The 24,487-nt window shown below is 43.9% G+C and overlaps 1 protein-coding gene and 1 pseudogene across 2 annotated transcripts in view; one reads left to right on the forward strand and one right to left on the reverse strand.

Moving 5' to 3' along the window:
- SLC8A3 (solute carrier family 8 member A3) overlaps positions 1-24,487 on the reverse strand; it is a 158,353-nt gene that overhangs the window by 37,257 nt on the left and 96,609 nt on the right. The gene's annotated exons all lie outside the window — the stretch shown is intronic.
- Positions 17,265-18,424, forward strand: LOC148687660 (uncharacterized; annotated as a pseudogene).

Raw genomic sequence — 24,487 nt, forward strand, 5'->3', positions numbered from 1 at the left:
AGTGAGGAGGAATTAAAGAACCTTTTAATGAGGGTGAAAGAGGAGAGTGCAAAATATGGTCTGAAGCTTAACATAAAAAAACTAAGATCATGGCCACTGGTCCCATCACCTCCTGGCAAATAGAAGGGGAAGAAATGGAGGCAGTGAAAATTTTTACTTTCTTGGGTTCCATGATCACTGCAAATGGTGACAGCAGTCACGAAATTAAAAGATGCCTGCTTCTTGGGAGAAAAGCAATGACAAACCTAGACAGCATCTTAAAAAGCAGAGACATCACCTTGCCAACAAAGGTCCGTATAGTTAAAGCTATGGTTTTCCCAGTACTGATGTGTGGAAGTGAGAGCTGGACCATAAAGAAGGCTGATCGCTGAAGAATTGATGCTTTTGAATTATGGTGCTGGAGGAGACTCTTGAGAGTCCCATGGACTCAAACCTATCCATCCTGAAGGAAATCAGCCCTGAGTGCTCACTGGAAGGACAGATCCTGAAGCTGAGGCTCCAATACTTTGGCCACCTCATGAGAAGAGAATACTCCCTGGAAAAGACCCTGATGTTGGGAAAGATTGAGGGCACTAGGAGAAGGGGAGGACAGAGGACGACATGGTTGGATAGTGTTCTCGAAGCCACCAACATGAGTCTGACCAAACTGTGGGAGGCAGTGGAAGACAGGAATGCCTGGCGTGCTCTGGTCCATGGGGTCATGAAGAGTTGGACACAACTGAATGACTAAACAACAACAACTCATACCCCTGTAAAGTGCATGTTGTGTTAAGACAGTAGTGGCAGACAGTGTTACTTCATTAACTAGATCTGTTGAATGTGACTCAGGGCCAAACTAGACAGGACATTAATTGCGTGAATGCAATTAATGTGCACATTTCTCATAATGTAAAATAGCAATTACAGGAAAGCCAGAGCAGTCTCAGAACCATGGGGAGGGTGGGAATTTTTTTAACTCTTTCTCTCTTTGCAGCAAAAATCAGTCCCCTCCAAAGCTACCATTTGCACTTCAAGTGAAGCCTGCATTGGTGTGCTCTCTTCCAGTTCTCTGTGTGGGCTAATGAATGTCTAAAATGATGAAGGCAAAGTATTTATTTTGACATTAATAAAGAACCAGTAAAAGTAAATAATGGTAGATTTCCTCCTACCCCATGCCCTCTCCAAATCTGCGCCAGATACTTGGAGGGAACCACACAACAAATTCAGGGGAGGGTATGCAGGGGGGGAAATGTTATGTCATGCAAGCAACCACCACCACTATTTTCAAATATTAAAGGCACACTATTGCATGTCAGCCATCCCTTGATCTGTTGCTACTTCTATTTCCAGGCTTGTTTTGCAAATAACCAAAGACTCTAGTTCTTCATTTCTGATAGTCTTGAAACAGTTTCAAAACTTCTCCTGAGGACTTCTAAAGGAACTGCTTTCCTAACTTGCAACAGCGAACCTTAAGCAAATTATGATGATGGTAGCAAGACAGCGCTTCACTGGGGAACTGAGGAAGGAAAGAACCTGGCTGCAAAATATGAAAACAAATCACCACTAAGGAAGTAGGAAAAGTGGGGGGAAGGGGAGGCAAAGCTGCTTTCATCTGAGTAGGTAACCAAAATATTCAGAAGTTCCTCCCAACATTAAAATCCAACATAAAGGTAACAATTTGCTTCAGGAAAGTTAGTAAAATCTCTGTGGAAACGCTACCAAGAGCCTTTGAATTCCTTCTTCAGGGGCAGATGCTCATCCATCAAGCTCTAAATCAGTTTTCCCCAATCTGGTACCTTCCAGATGTTTTGAACTAGATCTACCATCAGTCACAGACAGCACTGCTGGGGAAGACTGTGTTTTAAATTGTTTGAAAAACTACTATTTGAATTGGATAACAAACCCGGGAAATGGATGGTTTCCTGCTTGTTGCAAACAAAAAAAGGTCCTGTCACCTTATTTAGTCATTAATGACCCCAAGATTTTCTCATCCTGTATGTTATGTTGAATTTGCAAACACTCAATGTGAAGCAGAAGGTGCCTTACATATAAACAGTGCTTTTTTAAAAAAAAATTAAAAAAGATTATGGGTACTCTCATATTGAAATACTGCCCCTCAATGAGGCCAAACTTAGATTCACAAAATGTTTAGGGGTATGCGTACCCCCAGAAAAAAGCACTGCATATCTATCTATCTATCTATCTATCTATCTATCTATCTATCTATCTATCTATCATCTATCTAACTATCATCTGTGGCATGCTGACAGCAAGTAAACAGATGAATGGTGCTGTCTTGGAATCTATCTTAGGGCTGAAATTTATTCTTGAGAAACTCCCACTTTCAAAATAAATTTCACTGAGACTGGAATACATTAATAAGAATCTGCCACCTTAAATATTACTGAACCCCAACTTCTTGCATTAGGACCCCTTTACCTGACTCATGTGGGCAACAGGCATGCTCTTTTTTCCTCACGTACAAAGCACAGTGTACAGTGTTGGAGCTTGACAGATAAGCAAAAAGCCTGGTCTCTGCCTCAAGGAGCGTCAAGTTGGAATTGAGATGGGGGGTGGGTTACGTGCGGCAAGGGTAACAAGGAACAAATGCAACCGAATGCTATGAAATGTTTTCCTCCTACAATACTGGTTGTGAATCCAAAACCAAGGTAAGATAATTCATTGCATCTTTCATATTTTTGTTGAGTTACTGCAATCAAATACAATGAGCTAAAGACGTGATCCAAGAAGAATAAAACAAAAATAAAAGAAGAATAAAACAAGAAGAATAAAAACAAAAAAGATGGCGGCTTCATGTGTTCAAATTTACAAGAGACTGTTGCAATTATCAAGAAAAACAAAATGGAATGTGTGAAGATTTATCACTTGGTGGCAGCTTCAGTAGTCTATTATACTGAGTAACTGGTAAAAAAATACTAATCTAAATGCTAGCAAGCACCAACTTGCAGCACAAGATAAAGTACTGAATGAAGAAAAGCTTATTCTTTCCACTAATTTATTGACCTTCCTGTGTAACAGATGAATAAACAGTATAGAAAGGTTGAATTCCTATCCCTCCCCATCACCCTCTAATACCAAACTCGGGTGGTGAGTGCTGAGACAAAACAGGACCGCCAAGGAACAAGAGGAAAAGTATCAGGATGATGGGGATAACTTAAGGATGTGTGAATAGTTTCAGTTTCTCCCAGTTTGTCATTTATCCAATCTTAAATTCATTTCACCATACTTCCATATCAGTTTGCAACTTAAAAAAAAAAGTCCTCGTGAAAAATTCTCCTAATAAACATATTTTAGTATGCAATTTCTCATGGATGCTTTACTTGAGATTCCTGCATTGCAGGGGACTGGACTAGATGAACCTTATGGTGTCTTCTAACCCTACAATTCTATGATTCTATACTTCTCCTCAGCACTTATAGTCAGCACTATCAGGTGCAAAGTGAGACCTGCAACAAAACACTGCAGCATATTCTTATCTCCTAATAGAAGTATTCCTTTTCAGGGTTCCAGTCAGCCATGCTCTTCTCCAACATGCCTTTTCTTTTCCACTCTTTTCCAGTTGATCTACTTTTCCAGTTGACTACTGAGTCATTTTGGGGTTTTTACCTGTTTCCTTAATGTACTGTATTTTTTCCTTCTGTAAGATGCCCCCATGTATAAGATGCCCCCTATTTTGGGGGACTTAGATTTAAGAAAATGGGGGGAGATGTATCCATATCATAGCTGCCAAGTTATCCCTTTTTTAAAGGGATTTTCCCTTATGCTGAATAGGCTTCCTCGCGAGAAAAGGGAAAACTTGGCAGCTATGATCTATATATAAGACGCCCCCTAATTTTTGACGTTATTTTTAGGGGGGAAAACCTAGTATTATACACAGAAAAATACGGTACTTCTGCAAACCTGGATTTCCCCCCGCGGGATGGAAGAGAAATTCAGTTCAGTTCAGTTCATATTCAAAGGCAAGTCTAACTAATTTACACTTCCCAAAACAGCATGCCATCCATTGAAATGTGCCCTTCTCCGAATTTTGCAAAGCAGTTGTTAATCCATGTAATGTGTACGAAAAGGCATACGGTAGGGTAAACGGTTCATAAAATAATAAATAATAATAATAATTTATTATTTATACCCCGCCCATCTGGCTGGGTTTCCCCAGCCACTCTGGGCGGCTTACAACAGAAAAATGAAATAAAATAATCTATTAAACATTAAAAGCCTCCCTAAACAGGGCTGCCTTCAGATGTCTTCTAAAAATCTGGTAGCTGTTTTTTTTCTTTGACATCTGATGGGAGGGCGTTCCATAGGGCAGGCGCCACCACCGAGAAGGCCCTCTGCCTGGTTCCCTGCAACTTGGCTTCTTGCAACGAGGGAACTGCCAGAAGGCCCTCGGTACTGGACCTCAGTGTCCGGGCAGAACGATGGGGGTGGAGACGCTCCTTCAGGTATACTGGACCGAGGCCATTTAGGGCTTTAAAGGTCAGCAACAACACTTTGAACTGTGCTCGGAAACGTACTTGAACGTAAATGAACGTGTTATTGGAAAAGAACACAGAAAAAGGCATTGCATTGTTGAAAATGGTTGTGCAAAAATGTGTATAATTGGGAGAAATTTGCACCAATTTTGTTTTTTTTGTTTCATTTGACCATTTATGTTATGTTATGTTTTAAGTTATATGTTATATTAAGTTATTAAGGTATATTATGTTATGTTATATTACGTTATATTATGTTATGTTAGGTTAGGTTATTTTCCATTATGATTATGTTATATCACTGTATATTTTGTTTTAATGATTTAAATAAAGAATTTGTTTAAAAAAAATTGGGAGAAATTTGCACCAACATCTCGATGAATTTTCCTAAGGAATTATCATTTAAAAAAATAATTATCAAACTGATGTGGAGAAATAGAGACCTGAACCTAAGAATAGAAACATTAGAAGCTGAGAAAAAACCAGAATGGACAAATTTGCCCATCCGTAGGAGTGATTAGTCACAATAACCAAACACAGTCTCTATATACATACAGGGCAACATACGTCTGGATGCTGGGAGAAAACAGCACACCCAAAAACATCTGGTTGGCAACTATTGGAAATACTGGACTAGATGGACCTTAGTCTGACCCAGCAGGACAGTTCTTATGCTATTATGAATCTCACTAACAACTCTGATTGCAGTTGCTCAGGTGTGTTTTTTTTTGGTGTCTAGCCTTCAATTGCAATGATAATGTTTCATGTTAAAAGGAAAAGCAAATGAAAAAGAAACCAGTGATACCTGATTTGATAAAAAAGAGCACATTGCTACCTTGCACCATGGTCACGCATGCCTGGCACTTCCCAAAGAGTAGCGTATGGAGACGGAGAGCCAGAAAGAGAGACAATGTTATGTGAAGATGTCATGTTAATACAAAAGGTGTGACAAGCAGGCACAAAAAAATAAGAGAACAACAGAGACGGGGCTCTGTGACACTCCACCACGAGAGTGTCATGACAATCTTTTGAAATTAATTGAGTTGGACTCAAGCACAGGATAAATTTTCAACCTAGCAAGTTTGACAGTTGCATTCTCCTGAATGAAAAGCAAGAGATCCAAAGAGTACTTGAATCAGCTGAGCGGCTCTCACTCACAAACACTGAATTCCAGCTGCCTCTCAGGTGGGCGCTTTGTGTAATGCTCTCTGTCTTCCCCACACCCCACCTGACAGTTGTGTACCAGACATGGTGTCCCTCTGCAACTGGGTACTTCTAAAGATGCAAATAGCCCATCCAGCACTCTAGCATGGCAGTCAAAAGCATTGCAAGGCCACACTGAGAGCCTCACTGAGATAAGGCTTCAGGAGTGACCCATCACTGATTGCTCTCCAGGCAGCTGGGGCAGCCACAACTAATATGTGCAAACAGAAATACATCTGAAGAAGAGTATCAACTTGTGTGTTCTTCTGGTCATCAGTGGTAGCTTTTTAATCAATCCTTTCCGGAAAGCGACAGAAAAACTGAGTGTAGTGGCTCTGTTCCTCATGGAGAGCTGCATTTAAGCTGCACTAGGAAAGGAATTAAATATGTAATCATCCCACAGCCAGGCCGTCCAACAGGGTCAAGAACTTCCAACATGGCTGCATGATTGGGAAAAACTGTGGGTACGACAGTTAGGGTTGCCAGACTCAATAGAGGACAGGACTTCTGTGCCTTTAATTGCCCTGCTCTCTTTTGAGTCAGGAAACCTTAAAGAGAAACCAGCAGACCCTTTGTTTAATTTCCAAGCAAAGGGTCTGCTGCTTTCTCTTTAAGGTTTCCAGACTCAAAAGAGAGCAGGGCAATTAAAGGCACAGAAGTCCTGTCCTCTATTGAGTCTGGCAACCCTAACGACAGTAGGAAAGATTTTGGAGAACTGAAGAGGCTGCCTGCTGCTCTACACAGAACCTCACTGGAAATGAACTGGTACATGTTCTTCATGCACATAGGCAGGAAGTGTTGGGGAGAGAGGAGATTCTTATCCTGAAAGGTCTAGTGTTAAAGACCCTAACGAATAAATAGATACATAAAATAACACAATGAAAAGTGTGGTGTTTTGCTTTTGTGTTTTTGTCAACAGGGTTGCTGGCTAGTTAGCAAAGAGCTTGAGGTCCAGAAAAGTGTGCCAAGAAAGACAAATTTGGCACCACCACAGTACACTAAATACTGAATTCTTTGTTTGCTTCAAATGCAGAAGATGCACCTGTTTCACATGCTCAGGAGTTGGAAAGTGTGTCCTCTTGCCCCAATCTGCCCCTCCCTGACGAATGCAACACATGATCCATATTTGGCACATGCCTCCACTTTCTATAGCACAACTTGCCTGATGATCTCTCAATGAGCATCTGCCTTCCTTACCTCACTGTAGGCCTAGAGATGGCCACCGTATCCAATTTGGTTAGCACCTTGTGCATTTTCCTTTCTCTGAGGCATCCCAAACTTTTTACTTGTGGCCCAAACTGACCAAGTTTAGCTTTGCTTGGGATCCTTTCAAACCTTTCCGAAGCCATTGTGCAACTTTATCAATAATGTTTGTTTCTAGCAGCATCCTAGTTACAGGCCAAGAAGGCTAAGGAAGCCACTAACGGTTCTTGAACCTCCACTTGGGAATCAGTACTACGGTACTGTACTGTGTGTTAAGCTAGGGGGAAATGGTGGGCAAAGCATTATTTTGGTTTAGTAGTAATTGGGCTTCAGTGGGAAGTCTGGGAGCTGATTTTAAAGAGTTTTCTATTTATACTCGTAAACTTGGTAAGTCTTACTGGCAAGTGCAATGAGCGAACTGCAAATACCTTAAAATGTTCCTCAGCACTCCCAGGAGTCCATTTCGCAACCCCACAGGAGGCAATTATTTGTCTGGGCTCATTCCTCACATTATCAGTCCTAGGTTCAGCTTCAGCACCAAATGGGTATCAAGATGGTAGCCTCAAGCCTCTTCTCTGCCAGGAGTATACACACACCTCCTGCCACTGTTTTAATTGGAGAAATGCCAGAAACCACCATTTTTTTGTGTCTTATCAGTCTCCCTCCCTCCTGATGGTCTCCAGGTTCCCTTGGCTCTCCTACTTTGTCTTTCCTACTTTGAGTACACAAAATGTTTCCAAAAACACTGAAGGCGTCTACTTCTCTATATGCTTCTAACCAGTATTCCTCCCCAAATTTCTCTGTCATTGTAGAAGGTCTTGCTAACTCCTAAGTTCCTTGGGCAGGGATAATATGTTTTGTGTAGCAAAGCGACCCAGGCTTGATCCTTGGCATTTCTAGGAAGCATTGCGAATGTCACCTGTCTGAAACCCTGGAGAGTTACTGCCAGTCAGGTTAATACTGGTGGTACAATGGTGTGGTTCAGTCCTTGTGTTTCATACCTGATTAATGATAACCCTCACCAACTAACTGTTAATTTTTCTTTTTCTCCCTTACCATAATCTTGTGGTCCTACCACTTTCTTCTCTTTAAGATCTCCTGAAATTATCCTTTCTGTTCTGCATTTACTGTTAAATCTGTGCTCAGATCATTTTTCACCCGAAGCCACCTTCTTGCTAGTATTCCCTCCTCTGTATTCTCTTTCCCCTTCCCATTTCTCAGGTCAATTCGTAATGCCCTTTCCTCAATCTTTCTTGTAAACCACTTGTCAAGCAAAACCTTCTTTTCCAAGTCCTGAGACCACAACATTTCTCTTCTTCATGACTGCATCATTTCTGAGCTGTAGAAAATTATTAAGAGAACCTTGTTTTGGAACGGGAACTTTGGAGGACCCTTTCACCCTTATGGATCAACAATGCTCTCCCCTCTTGATCCCCCCTGCAACCAGTACTCAGCCTCTGATCCTGGAAGTAGCATAGAGTCATAAGAAGAACATAAGAAGAACCTGCTGGATCAGGCCACTGGCCCATGTGGTTCAACATTCTGTTCTCACAGTGGTCAACCAGATGGCTGTGGCAAGCAGGACCCAAGCATATAAGACCCCTCTCCCCTCCTGTGGCCTCCAGCAACTGGCATTCAGAAACATTACTACCTCTGGTTGCAGAGGCAGAGCATTTACTAGCTGCTACTAACCAGTAGAAATGGGACACGGGTGGCGCAGTGGGTTAAACCACAGAGCCTAGGGCTTGCCAATCAGAAGGTCGGTGGTTCGAATCCCCACGGCGGGGTGAGCTCCTGTTGCTCGGTCCCAGCTCCTGCCAACCTAGCAGTTCGAAAGCACATCAAAGTGCAAGTAGATAAATAGGTACCGCTCCGGCGGGAAGGTGAACGGCGTTTCCATGCGCTGCTCTGGTTCACCAGAAGCGGCTTTGTCATGCTGGCCACATGACCTGGAAGCTGTATGCCAGCTCCCTCGGCCAATAATGTGAGATGAGCGCTACAACCCCAGAGTCGGTCACGACTGGACCTAATGGTCAGGGGTCCCTTTACCTTTACTAACCAGTAGTAACTGATCACCTTAACCTCCATGACTTTGTTTAATTCCTTTTCAGAAACATTACTACCTCTGGCTGCAGAGGCAGAGCATTTACTAGCTGCTAGTAACCAGTAGAAATGGTACGCTGGTTCCACAGTTTTAACTATGTGCTATGGGAAGAAGCACTTTCATTTGTCTGCCCCGAATCTCACACTATTCAGCGTCACTGAATGTTCCTGGGATAAACCCACCCAGATCTCAGAGGGCACCACAGAACACTTTGACCTTATGTTTAATCCAACTTTGTTTCTGTGCAAATTTCTCCTACTTTGAGCTACAACATCCAACCTCCTTATTTCATGCACGGTTCCTGCCGGTTCCCACTCTCAGTGGGCAGAAAGAGAAAGAAGTATTGACACAAAAAGCAATTTCCTTTTGTGTATTCCCCTTGTACTCTCAAGCTAATTAGTAAATTGGCTAGTGTTTCAATTAGAGCTATTGGGAAATGCTTTCGTGCTTGATGCATGGTAATTAATGGGACATGGTCAAGACCAAGCCATACATATAAAATAAAGATCTTTGCTTCTGTTAAAATATTAATAGTGAAAGATTTGTAATGACTTTAATGTATTATTCACCAGTAGTATAGTTGCTGTATTTTTTGTCGGCCTCTTGGGGTGGGAGAAACCACAGCTCATTGTGAACCTTGCTCTCCAGTTTAAGATGCTGGAAGCCAAAGAACTAGAGGGGTTTGACAGAAGTTACCCTTAGGAATACAGCAAGCTATTGTAAGTTGGCACCCTGTATGCTCCCAAGGATACCTGCATGGTGCTGCCTTTTGCTTCTTTCAAATCCCTCCTCAAAACCCACCTTTTTTTAAGCCTTTGGCTCAGCCCCCTGCTTCCCATGCCCTACTGAAGCTTGAGCACACACACCTTAACATCACAAGAAGATTCCTCCTGGATCAGGCCAGTAAGGTAAAAGGTAAAGGTAAAGGACCCCTGGGCAGTTAAGTCCAGCCAAACGTGACTATGGGGTTGTGGCGCTCATCTCACTTTCAGGCCGAGGGAGCCAGCGTTTGTCCACAGACAGCTTTCTGGGTCCTGTGGCCAGCATGACTAAACCGCTTCTGACGCAACGGAACACCGTGACGGAAAACAGAGCGCATGGAAACGCTATTTACCTTCCTGCCACAGCGGTACTTATTTATCTACTTTCACTGGCGTGCTTTCGAACTGCTAGCTTGGCAGGAGCTGGGACAGAGCAACGGGAGTTCACTCTGTCGTGGGGATTCGAACTGCTGACCTTCCGATCAGCAAGCCCAAGAGGCTCAGTGGTTTAGACCACAGTGCCACCCATGTCTCTATCAGGCCAGTAGCCCACCTAGTCTAGCATCCTACTCTTGCTATGGCCAGACGGAAGCCCATAAGCAGGACTTAAGAACACTTTCATCTCCTGTAGGTTCCAAAAACTGACATTCAGAAGCAATACAGCCTCTGGTCGTGAAGGCAGAGGACTGCCATGGTAGCTAGTAGTTACCAAGAGCTTTATCCTCTGTGAATTTATCTAATCTTCTCTTAAAAGCATCCAAGTTGGTGCCTCTGTGAATTTATCTAATCTTCTCTTAAAAGCATCCAAGTTGGTGCCTTACACAACTTTCAGCCTTCATCTTTCCCTGTTCATCTTTGACACAACTTCCCTCTCCTTCCTCTGCTGTTTCCACTTCTGTACTGTACAAATGTCACACTGTAGTGTGTCCTTAGGGCAGGGATATTTAATACTCTCATGGAGGATGTGAACAGGAAGGGACTTATGGGTGGCTTCAGTACAGTCATATCAACCACAATAGTTTTTAATTGATGTTATCTCTATGGTATTTGTTAAGCTTACTGTATACCACCTAGATAAGACTGTAATTAAGCAGACTAGAAAATGTAGTAGTAGTAGTAGTAGTAATAATAATAATAATAATATTGTTAACATTTACTAGCATTTACCCACTGTCCTGTGTCCTGTTAAATAATTATTTACTCAAGTCTGGTTACTGATTTAAATTCCTTCTTCCTGTTCACACTTGCTGGGACATGAGCCAGTCCTTTGCCAAGCTGCCCATGCCCTATATCATCACCATCGTCGTCATAGCTGCCAAATTATCCCTTTTTTAAAGGGATTTTCCCTTATGCTGAATAGGCTTCCTCGCGAGAAAAGGGAAAACTTGGCAGCTATGATCGTCGTCATCATCATCATCATCATCATTGGAAAGGGTTATAACTTATAGTGCTGGAGCACACACTTTTCATGCAACACTCCTGGGTTTAATCTCTGGCATCTCCAGCTGGGGCTGGGAGAGATTCCTTTATGAAACCCTATAGAGCCTCTACTAGTCACTCTAGACCCAGTCTCCTCAACCTGGTGTCTTCCAGATGTTGTTGGACCACAACTCCCATCACCCCTGACTACTGTTCTAGTCTTGGGAATTGTAGTCCAACAACTTCTGGAGGCCACCAGGTTGGGAAGGGTGCTGAAGACAACACTGTGCTAGATGGACTAGTCTTCTGACTTGAAAGAAAGTACCCTCCTAGATTTAATATTTACCTTGTTATCCCTTTCCTCCCTCTCCTCATCTTGCAGCTTCCTCCCTGCAAAGGTTTAGACATAAGGTCCTGGAGCAGACACCTGCCTATGCTGTAAAGCACAATGAATAGCGATGGCACTAAATAAATATTAATAACAAGGACACAGTAGCGGTAATTAGGACAAGGACATCGGTGTATAATGTACAGGCAGATTCCCCAAGTAAATATTCCTAAGCAAATACTGTGCAACCACTATGTAAATGATAATTGTAAACCCCAGACATCCATTTACTCATGTCACATATGAAACTAATAAAAGCTAATGTGTGCCTTAATATAAAGGTAACTTACTTTTCTTGCACTCAGTGCTATTTTTCTAGAAAAAGAGGTGCTAGAACTTAGCATGAATAATGCCTCCCTTGTTCTCTTATAATGGCAATGGTGCCCACCTGAGAGATGTCAGAATTGAGTTCAGGTGAATTCTGGCTGGAAAAAAGCCCTGCTTGCACTCCTACACATTCAGGAATGACAAGTCATTCCTTTACCACAAGGCACAACTGTCCTGAATATGAAACGTAGCTAAAGCTGAAAGCATAGCCAACATGAATCCCTCCAGATGTTCTTCAACTACATCTCCCATCATCCCTGACCACTGAGCATGCTGGTTGGAGCTGATGGAAGTTGTTCAGCAACATCTGGGGCTGTCCCTGCATTAAACTAATACAGGGACCTACTGAATGCTCTTGGAGCTCTTGCTACTGCAGAGTCACTAAAGAGGATGGGAGCTTCCTGGGAGCCCAAAGTATATGAGGAATTAAGTACCATAGACACATTATTTAAGGACGTTAAGTGAAGTACTTAATTTGGGCTAACTTCTGTTAAAGTCAGTAAGTGGACCTCTCATTTTCTCCAAGTATGCTATCTTGATTTGCCATTTATGAAAATCCAGAGGGGGCACATGAGCGAAAGCACCAGAGCATTGTTTTGCATTCACTTTGCACTCATGCCAGCGATTACTTGAGAAAGGAGGCCAAAGAGGATCAGAGGCTCTTGATGTAACTACATATGCAATTTAACAGATGGCAATTAGCAAATTAAGTAACAAGGAGAATATTGCACACAGAGTCTCCATTTCAACTTATTTTGCCCCCTCGTTTTCATTCCCTTCCACCCTCCCTCTCCAAATTCAGAGGCTATTTTGTTTTTCATTTTTAGCCCAGTGAAATCTTTATTGCTGTTAGACTTTATTTCAGTTTCCGTTTAAAAAGAGAACTCCTGTTTAGCCTTTTTGGAATATATTACTGTAGTTTACAGGATATGAAATCCTGTGCTTATCCCAGGAACAAAGAATCCTTAGCATGCTCAGGACAGGTTTCCACACACTGATCTTCCTATGCACCTGGCACCAGGAGGACATTTTGCTTCCTGAGGTGCGGCAGCAAATGATGCCAACCCCTCTCCAAAGTCCAGGGACATAATAATCAAGGCCAGCAAAGTTATTTTGGCAACTGCGACAGGAAATCCCCAATCTCCTCTCCTGCTCTCTAGCAGTAAAAATACAAAAATGATAAATTAAGTAACTCTCAATCTTCTGTTTTTTCATGGCACCCCAAATCAGCTGCCTAAAGTGGTAACCTCAGTGGTGTAGGGCCGGCCCTGCCTGAAACATCTGAAAGATAGAACAGAGCACATGAAATATCTAATTTTTAATTTAAATTACATGAAAATAGTGCTAATGAGTCAATTGAAAAACAATGTCACCCCTATCCTTCATGCAAGAAGTCATCATTTACCATTCTGGCCTCTATTTTGTCATATGCAGCACTCTTTCTGTTCTGCTGTGGTTCGCCTTCCACTAAAAACCACACTATTTATCTCACTGTATGCTATGGGAAAATTCATAGCTGCCAAGTTCTCCCTTTTTTTAAGGGAAATTCCCTTATGCTGAATAGGCTTTCTCACGAGAAAAGGGAAAACTTGGCAGCTATGGGAAAATTACATAACTTATATAATTAGTTATGTAAATTACATGAATCATGGTGTCATTGCATTGTTCATTTCAATGCAAAGGAAACAACGGTGAAGACCAATTTTGTATTTGCTGGATTGATTTCCGTTCTAGACATGTGACTAATGAGCAAACATTGGTAATTTCCACTATTCTGTGTGTGTGTGTGTGTGTGTGTGTGTGCGCGCGCGCACACACACACACACACACACACACACGTTTAGGGTGAGAAAGCTGACTATAGCAGATGTTGCTGGACTACGGTTTCCATCTTCCCTGACAACTGGCTCTGCTGGCTGGGCCTGATGGGAGTTTGAACCCAGCAAAATCCAGAGGGCTGCAGATTCCCTACCACTGGTCTACGGTGACTGAGCTTGCTCCACGACTCAACCCAGCTTCCCTAATTCACTCTGGCAATGATGACAACTGAACATCACTAAGGCAGTGTTCAGACATAACAGAAATCACATGTGTCAGAAACACTTGCCATAACAGGCACAGCAATTGTGGGCCACATTTTGGGAACAAGTTTGTCCCTCAGTCCCAGGTATCCACAGTCTCTCACACTAGCGCACAAAGGATCAAGGGTCCCTGTCCCTCTGGCAAAGAGCAGTCCCAGCAGCCTCCAGCAGGCCTTCTTGTGCCTCAGTTTGGAGAATGGAAGCAGCAGCAGGAGTTTCTCCTGTTCTTTATTCCCTTCCCCAAAATGCATCAGAAGCAAGAGGGAACATCATAATATTTCCTCAAGTCTTCTGTGTTGGCAAGAGTATAAAATGGGGAGGTTGGGGATCTTGCTTCATTTGTTTTTTTGTACATGCAAAACCCAAAAGTCATGCCCCCAAGGAGTATATATCCTAGTTTTTGACAATGAGAAGATGACAGGGCAAGAGAAAGGGGTGGAGGGGAGTGAAAGACACAGGTAGCAAATGATGGTGTAAGCACTGCAAAATCTTAACCTGAATAAATTTAAGAAAGGTAGTAGACTTCTTGGCAATATCCACCATGTCTTTTAATTTTTTGCTCTAGTTCTGCTCCACCTACTTTAAGAACAAAATCTCGTGTCGAACCCCATCATGGATTTATAGCCTGATGAAATAATCAACAGCCTTTGGTTCTCTTCAAAAACATGGGCTCTTGAAGTGTAGTAGGGATCCTTTTGAAGTCTAGAGGTAAGACTGAAAGGTTTTCAGATGCCTTCCTGCACATGTGCTGAAAAGGAAGGCAAATGAGCTCAGGGCCCCCAGACCACTCCTATCTCCTCTCCACTGAATGTACTGCCCTGCCCTGCCCTGCCATGAGGTGTCTAGAACTTCAAACTGTCTCCCTTGGTTTAAGGCTTTTAGCTGAAGGAAGGGAGATCTGAAAGCTATATATAGAGACTCTTTTTTTTTTTGTTATCCTTCAGCAGCAGAATGTTGTTGCTATGGAGATGGTGGCAAAGATGGGATTGTTCAAAGAAGTCAGAAAGAAGGTTCTGTGAGAGGATCTCTGTGCAACATGGAACAGTTGTCAGCTTTGAAGGCTTAAGCTTCCTTTGTGTCACAGAACCCATATCTATCTATCAAAGCACTGATGGGTTGTGAGATGAGGTTGGCAGCAGGAAACGATGCCTGCTGATTAAAGTGTGACACCCCATCCCTCTTCCTGGTGGCTGCTCAATGGAACCAGACACTTTCTACAAGTGGGTCCACCTCACATGTCTCTCCTGCTCCCCTGTGCCTTCCTCTCTCTTACTTGGGCACCTTTACCCTTTCCTCATACAGTATGTCATGCCAGCCTTCCTGGAGTCTTCATCCTTCCTTGTGTCATTTGCTGAATTCTCTCCCAAAAGGTTCTGTTATTGCACTGTCACAGAATGAAACACAGAAAGGCAATTATGCCAAAATATATTAACTATTACATGCTTCCATGCTAAAAAAAGAAGATGCTGCTGTGTACTAAGTTCCAAGGTTGTCTTACGCCAATGCACTTTGGCACTGCAAGTTCATGATGGAAGATACGCTGCACTATATTGCCTAAAGCGCAAACCAAATTTGGAGATCAACTCCAACGTGTTCTCCTCGAGCTTCTGAGGTGGCGGAAGGGCCCCCTATGCAGCTCTTAGCACCTAAGAGATTTGTAGGAAAGGACACAGCTTTTCAGACATTTAGAGCCTGAGTTGCTTAGGGCTGTAAGTCAAGGGTCTGGATCCAAACTGGCAACCAATAAAACAGGAGTAACAGGATTTCAGTGGAAGCCCAGTCAGTTATCTGGGTGCTGCTTCATTTCAGACCAATTAAAGTTTCCAAGTCATCTTCAGAGGCAGCCCCATGTAGAGCGGATTGCAATAATTCAGTCTGGAAAGTACCAGAGCATGGAAAACAGTGGCCCAGTCATCTGTGTCCAAAAGGAGTCATAACAGGTTAACCAGTTGGAGCTGGAGAAAGGCACTCCTAACCACCGAGGCCTCCTCAGCCTCCAGTGACACGGCTGAATCCCGGAGTTCCACCAAGCTGCAGACTTGCTCACTCCAAGGGAGTTGCAACCGCATCCAGGACAAGTTGTTTCTCAACCTCCCATATGTGAGAACTTGGGACATCTAACACTTCTGTCCTATTAGGATTCACCCACAATTTACTGGCCCACACCAGCCCATCACTGCCTCCAAGTGCTGGTCTAACTCTCCTCTCCCAGTTCCGATAGAGCAGAGGGATGGAGCTGAGTGGGGCAGGTGGATGGGTTCTTACGTCCACTTTATAAAGGCACATCATAGATTAATTTCCCTGGAAACACTTGAACCTATGTCCCCGTATCAACAGCTAATAAAAAAACAAATTGGTTCAACATCTCAGGCTGTGTAGCGAGTTTCTGATCAGCTCGCAGTTAAAATGGCATCATGGGGTGGTGTGTTTGTTATATCCCAATGATTGCAGATCAATTTTTTTCTCAGATTGCAAACAAAGACATAGTGTTTATTAGAGCCCAGAGATATTGGCTTAGAGTCAAGCTGTTCCCCTTCCCCACCTTTTCTCTCACAGCAACACAAGTAATAAACACTGCAGAATAAACGGGGCCCGTGGCGACAACATTGAAGCCCAAGCGAAGGCGAATGTGCCACACAGGGGCAACAAAGGATGGAACTGGGTTTGCAAAACATTTATGGCTGTTGACAGTGGGCATTCTGTCAAAGAGCTGCATGTGATGCTGGCAAACCTTTTAAAAACAATGTTTTAATTTGTGAGCACATTTGATCTGGAATCACCAGGAACAGATTCATGCATAAAATGCAACTGTTCAGAGCCTGGTTCATACAACAAGCCAGTGCTACTTGCTGTATGGCTCCAGCAATTTTTTCCAAAATGTTTTAAAATATGTTTTAATCTGTGGCATTTTAAATTTTTGTTTTTGCTCTGTTGGGGTGGGATAAACATTCAGTTGGGGCTGGGGATTAGTTTTAGTATAAATGTACCATAGTTTTTTGAATAATTGGTTTCTACTGTCTTATTGGTTTATTGTATAGTTTGTATTCTGTTCTGAAGGGGAGAGGGTCAGGGCTGCCTGGGAGTGGGGCCCAGCCAACAGAATGGTTGGGGCAGGTTCCACATTGAGGGATGCACCAGGACACCCGAACTCAGTGATCACGGGTAGGAGAAGGAGTTATGGGGCAGACAATGTCATTACTGAGGAGGCAGGTTTACTTGTTGTTGGAAGACTATCCCTGCCTCCGGGTCTGGTCTTGACTGGAATCAACAAGGGAGACACACATGACCTTAAGGAGCTGCTGTGCAATGATCCATAAGACCACTGCCATCCATGACTTGATCATGGATGGAGGAATTGACCTGGCATGTGTAACAGAGACTTGGTTGGACGAGGCAGATGGGCCTGTTATTGCCGCTGCTTGCCCACCAGGTTTTTCTTAAGCACAGCAACCCAGGTCATATGTGTGGGGAGGGGTTGCAGTGATTTTTAGGAAGTCATTAGCTTGCACCAGGCGTCCTATTGGGAAGACCCAGTTTTCTGAGTCCATGTTCTAGAAGCTGAGCAATACAGGATTCCTTTTGGTGTACTGACCTCCCTGCTGCACCAAGGATTCCCTGCCCAAGCTGCTTCAGGTTGTGGCAGATGTTCTATTAGAGACACCTAGTTTGGTTGTCTTAGGGGATTTTAACATTCATGCTGACACAACCTTACAAGGGGTAGCTCGGGACTTCATAAAAAGCATGGTCTCCATGGGGCTGTCCCTGAATAGGTTTGGCCCAACTCATAGCCGTGGAAATCCCTTAGATCTGGTGTTCACCTCTATGGCTGTGGGTGATTCGACAGTAAGCAAAAGTGAAACAAAAGAAGTGCCATGATCGGATCACTTTCTGGTGCAACTAGACTTCTCCATGACCCTTCCCCTCCGCAGGGAGGTGGGCCCGATTTGGATGGTCCACCCCCACCACTGAATGGATCAAGATGGTTTCCAAAGAGTGGTAGGGGATGTTTTGTCCCATGCTGATGGCCTCTCAGCTGATTCCCTAGTGGCCCGCTGGAATGCGGAGTTAACCAAGGCTAATCGACTGTCTGGCTCCGAAGTGCCCTCTCTGATTGCATGGAGCCTAGACAGCCCTGTGGTTTTCTCCAGAGCTGAGGGCAATGAAACAATCATTGAGACGGCTAGAGCACCAGTGGCAGAAAACTTATTCTGAATTGGAGCAGACACGGTTTAGAGCACAACCAAGTGGCGATAGCGACGGCAGAGAGGACCTTCTTCACCACCTCTATTGCATCTGCAGAAAATAGCAGCAGGAGACTCTTTCAGGTGGTTTGCAATTTAACAGAACCACCTCCACCATCAGGGCTTGGTGAGGACCCCAAGATCTGGAATGATTTTGCAAAGTTGTTTGCAGATAAAGTCACTCAAATTTGGAAAGAGGTTGACTCCGCCATGGTAGCAGGCTGAGATCCTACCTGCCCACAGACTGTCTCGCCAGAGTGGTGCCTGCTCTGGTTATCTCCCACTTGGACTACTGCAATGTGGGGCTTCATTTGAAGGTGATGTAGAAACTACAACTAATCCAGAATGTGGCAACTAGATTGGTGACTGGGAGTGGCCACCAAGAACATATAACACTGGTCCTGAAAGACCTACATTGGCTCCCAATACATTTCCAAGTACAATTCAAAGTGTTGGTGCTAATCTTTAAAGACCTAAATGGCCTCGGCCCAGTATATCTGAAGGAGTGTCTCCACCCCCACCGTTCAGCCCAGACACTGAGTTCCAGGCCAGACACTGAGTTCCAGCTCTGAGGGCCTTCTGGCGGTTCCCTCACGGCAAAAAGTGAGGTTACAGGGAACCAGACAGAGGGCCTTCTTGGTAGTGACGCCAGCTCTGTTGAATGCCCTCCCATCAGATGTCAGAGAAATAAACAACTGACTTTTAGAAAACATCTGAAGGCAGCCCTGTATTGGGAAAATTTTAATGTCTGATATTTTACAATCTTTTATGTGCTGTAAACTGCCCAGAGTGGCTGGGGAAACCTAGCCAGATGGGCGGGGTATAAATAAAATTATTATTATTATTATTATTATTATTTGCACACTCATTAGATGAAGTGCACGTAAAATGTCTGATGCATGAAGCAGCTTCCACGTGCTTGCACAACTGTAGGTTTTGGACTCACGCATCACCCCTTAGCTCTACATATCCACAGTGGCACAATCCATGGGATTGCTCAATGTCAAAATAGGCTTCGATTATTTATATGAGAGAGAGAGAGAGAGAGAGAGAGAGAGAGAGAGAGAGAGAGAGAGAGAGAGAGTTAACAAAGTATAAGGATAGTTTACAAGATATGATTGTCCCATACTGCAGATGGGAGGGCTGAGAGACGGAGAGGCAGATGGTTGCCAAATGTTGTGATGTGAAGTGGGAGCATTCCAGTGCATAGCACATGTTCTTAACCACTGTGTTCCATAGTTTCATTTCCCAGTTTTCTTTGGGAGTTAGAAAACTATTTTTGCTGCTAGAACTCAATCGTGGAACTAAGACCACCATTTTCACATTGCCAAAAATGGGAACACACAGATTTCCATAAAATTTTATCATCCAATTTATATGCATAGATGCAAATGAGGACATAATTACTAAGATTTATATAGAAATTTAATACAACTCACCACATGGGAGAAGACTGACCAGGCGACCTGTGCGCCAGCTCAGTTGGCTGACGAGGTATTAAGTGCTGAGGGGGAACTGCATCTCCTTTTATTTACCTTCATCTTGAAACTATTTGAAGGAGCCTTTCAAACAGAGGACTCCTTCAAATAGAGGGCCTGTCCTCTGTAAAGGAGGACATCCTACTGCCCTGCATGAAGCCTTAATTAAAAATAATGAAGGCAGGGTGCCTTTTCTTCATCATCACAGAGCCGCAGTCACCCCACACTTCAGGAATTTGAGGAAGGACTTCCATGACAGAACTCTCTGCAGGCAGGCACACAAGGCCTGGGAGCTTTCATTTTAGAAATTAAGCACTGCAGATAGAAATGGGTCAACTGTCTGGCCTCTGCAACTTGTGAAGGATTGAGTCACTCCAACACACGGGCACGCTCTCCTTCTGTTCTTTTCCTTTTGCAAAAGGGTGGGGAAGGAGGGAAAGCTCTCTCCTTCAGGAAGCACATGTGCTGCTGCGTCCCCTCCAAAAGGCAAGACATGCCACTTCTTCCAGCCCTGTCTCAAGACCTCGAGATTTCGGCCTGCGTCAGGGGCTGGCAGCCATCAATCACCTTTCCTGGATTAAGTGACACCCACTGCATGGCTGAGCTCATGAAAAGGAAAAAGAAAGTCGCCTCACTGGCTGATACATGACGGAAGCAGCTGAGGGTCTACTGTCTGCAGAAGTTACCTCAGGAGCCCAAGCGAGCAAAGTTAGCCAAGTGGGCCACACAGAGCCCCTGCTTCTCACTGGAACCGCCCTCCTTGCTTCCCCCAGTTCTCTCATTATGTAACTGCCATGGGCTAAAAATACAACTTGCAGCCGTGATGCAGCCCAAGCTGAGCAAAATGCAAATTTAATGAGGCTACCATGGAAACAAGCTTCACTTAGCCAGGGAAGGGGGAGGCCGGGTTTGTTTGTGGGGAGCCTGGCAGGGATGCTCCTTGGCCAATGCAGAAGTTGCAGGAAATCAGCCCAATTAAAAATAATATATAATATAACATAAAGTCTGCCTTATTATGAAAGATCAGAGAATTCTGGTGAAGTCCAGCCAGGTTTTTTGGGGGGGGGGGCAGGAAGGAAAAGTGAATGTTGGTCTCTTTATTTTTAGCGTGAGGATAAATATTTACAAGTTGATCTTAAATTAAATATAAGCACACACCATGAATGATAAATTGGGGGATTTTCCACCGAGGTAGCTGGATTAAAAATATACCTTCTACAAAGAACAGTATCTTGTCAGAGTTTATGTGCCAGCCAGCACCATGTTCTGAAGTAAGCTATGCTTCTAACAGTGGGGGAACTTTCTGCCAAGCCCCCATTGCCCTCCCCCAAAAAGGAAGGAAGGTCTATAGGTTACTGCTGTTAACATGGGGTGGATTTTTATAGGCACTGCCTTGCCAAACTGAAGTGTCTGCTGGTTTTTTTCATAGCACTCTCGACAGGAGCCAGCGGAGCAATCGGCCATCTTCAAAACCAGCTACCAGTACCTGTGAGGATTCTGAGTACCGTAGTCTCTAGCCAAAGTCAATCCCAAGAAGGACCTCAGTGGAGAAATCAAAGGTTGCTTCACATTCTTCACTTGCAGCCATAGCTGCCAAGTCCGGATCGTAAAGATCCGGGATCGGCAGCGCGCGCACCGGCGTCGGAAGTCGCTTCCGCGCATGACCGGAAGTTGCGTGACGCAACTTCCGGTGGCGCTTCGCCCTTCTATGGGCACCAGAAAATGGCGGCGCCAGCACCGGAAGTCGCTTCCGTGCATGACCGGAAACACGTAAAAGCGACTTCCGACGCCGGTGCCGCCATTTTCTGATGCCCATAGAAGGGCAAACCACAACCAGAAGTCGCGTCACGCAACTTCCGGTCATGCGCGGAAGCGACTTCCGACGCCGGTGCCGCCATTTTCTGGTGCCCATAGAAGGGCAAAGCGGCACCAGAAAAATGGCCGCCGGGAAGAAGCAAATTAAAGGGACAATGCCGGGATTTTCTGCCAAACGGGAGACCGCCGGGAAACGGTAAGAAAAAAGGGGTTTTCCCGGCGGATACGGGATACTTGGCAGCTATGCTTGCAGCCTCAGCTTTCAAAGCCCTCCGTTCTCCTCAGCCAACTCCACAAATAATCTTGAGGCCTTGTCTCCATCATGAAGTCTGAGGTTAACTTAGGTTGCACTTGATCCTAAGCCATACCTGGCATGTACTGATGGAGGACATGGTCTCATGGCCTACCAGAATGCTCTTCCAGACAACTACTACTGTTCTCACCAACAATATAGCATAAAGGGGGAAGGTGAGGGGGACATGGGAAACGGCTTTCAACCAAGTCAGCCGGTTCCCCATCTACCACAGTACTGCCAACACTTTCAGAGTTTCAGACTCCTTTCTTTGCAAGTCCTACCCAGAGATGCTGGGGATTGAACCTGCAACACATGTGTTCTACTTTTGAGCTATGAAGCCATCCTTGTGGTCAGCTGAAGATGAAGAAGAGTGCATGAGAACAGGCCTTTTCAGTAGTGGCTCCCCACTTATGGAGGACCACCTCCCCATGGAGGCCTAACCTGGCACCACAACTAGCTAGTTTTTGACACCAGGCAAAATATTTATTTTCAGCTAAGCTTTTGGCCTTAATTTTGAATAGTTTTAGATATTCTGGCCTCCTTTAGTAGGGGGATATGTTAGATCACATTTTAAGTATATGAATGTTTTTAGCTTTTATTTAGTTTAGTTTTGTACAGTGGTACCTCGGGTAACAAACACTTAGGGGTTACAGACTCCGCTAACCCGGAAGTAGTACCTCGCGTTAAGAACTTTACCTCAGGATGAGAACAGAAATCGCACAGCGGTGGTGCAGAAGCAGCGGGAGGCTCCATTAGCTAAAGTGGTACCTCAGGTTAAGAATGGTTTCAGGTTAAGAACTGACCCTCCGGAACAAATTAAGTTCGTAACCAGAGGTACCACTGTATTGGTTTTGGTTTTTGCATTATATTGTAAGTTGCTTTGGGTTTACTTTTTTTAAAAAAGTGACTAATAAGTGCAAACAACAACAATAACAACAACACACAGCACATATCTGATATGACAGGAGAGAAAACACCCATGTATTTTACATTGGGGCTCCTCAATTCTGAGCTTCCACCCCCCCAGAACTTTTAATAAGGTCCCTCACTCGACTGATCAATGACAGCTTGTCTTTATTGCATGGTACATATTCACACACTGGTGACAAGGTAGTCCCTGAGGACAGTGACTGATTATTCACCATCCTCATGGGATCATCTTTTTAGAATTCAGATGGATTCCACTTAGTTCCCACTCCTATTCAGTATAGTCATACGAGACAGCTGAATGATCTTGGGATCAGTTTGATGCATATGCCAGCAGAGCCTTCCACAGTTTATGGGAATCATTTCACTCCCAGAAAGCTTTGATTTCTAATACGGTATGAAATGCTACCCAAACGTTGCCAGCACACAATATACCCACACCACATATTAAACCACAATGTACAAAATAGCCTCAAATCAACCCCCAACCACAAATATATTGTCCATGTATATTTTTCCCTCTTGCAAAATATACCACAGAATATATGTGAAGATGAAGCTAGATTACAACCAAACCTACACCTGTTTTTCTCCTCATGGGATGTTTACTACAGCTACTCAATAGTCACCCATAGCCTGTTTATGCATTGGTCAATTTCATGGATGTCACAACAATTTTGCAATTTTCATACTGTCTGTGAAATCTCGATTTATACACAGTGGCTAACATTACAGTCCCTTTTGCACAGGTTTCCACAGGGTCAATTCAGATGTTTGTTTGCTGGGAAGAAGAGCAAACACAGCTTCCTAGCTCCTCTGCAATGCTGTTGTAAATACAGCATTTGCCTTTTCTCTTCCTGGAAGATTGTACAACCATAGAATCATCTAGTCCAACCCCCTGCAATGCAGGAATCTCAACTATATCATAAATGGCAGGTGGTCATCCAATCTCTGTTTAAAAACCTCCAAGGAAGGAGAGTCCACCACTTCTTTGTGTTGAACAGCTCTTACTGTCAGGAAGTTATTCCTGATGTTTAATTGGAATCTCCATCCTTGTAACTCAAATCCATTGGCTTGAGTCCTATCCTCTGCAGCAAGAGAAAACAAGCTTGCTCCATCTTCCATGTGACAGCCCTTTAGACATTTGAAGAAGACTATCATATCTCCTCTTGAGCCTCTTTTTTCTGCATAGCAACAGAAAGCCATCCAAAACTATCATCACATATAGTCTAGCCACCCTCCTGTTCCCACTCTGAATAGACCTTTGGCTAAATCCAGCAGAGAACTCTGCCTATTTCTGAGTAAGTCAAGGCAGAAAGCTCACAAGCATTTTCTCTAGAGTGGTGCAGTCAGATAATTTCAGAGTCTGGATTTAATAGTCTCAGAACTACTACCCCTCCACCACACACACTTTGTATGGTAATGTATATTCCTCTAAGCACCTTTCTTCCCAACCCCACTGTCCTATTCACACACACACACACACACAGAGAGAGAGAGAGAGAGAGAGAGAGAGAGAGAGAGAGAGAGAGAGAGAGAGAGAGAGAGAGAGAAGTAACTCCCACTGTGTCCAGTGGAGTTTATTCAAAGGTAAACACAACTCTAATTATGCACAAGAAACCTCTAAGCTTTGCAGACAAAAATATATGGGGAATGAGAGACCAGAGAGAAATAAGGCACACAAAGCAAGGAAGGTGTGTTTCTCCCTCGCATCCCATCCCATGCTTTGCAACTGCTACACTGCTAGAGCAGAAAGCAACCCTGATAATACTG

The sequence above is a fragment of the Zootoca vivipara genome, chromosome 1 (genome assembly GCF_965207765.1).
Source record: "Zootoca vivipara chromosome 1, rZooViv2.hap1.1, whole genome shotgun sequence".
NCBI classification, from domain to species: Eukaryota; Metazoa; Chordata; class Lepidosauria; order Squamata; family Lacertidae; genus Zootoca; species Zootoca vivipara.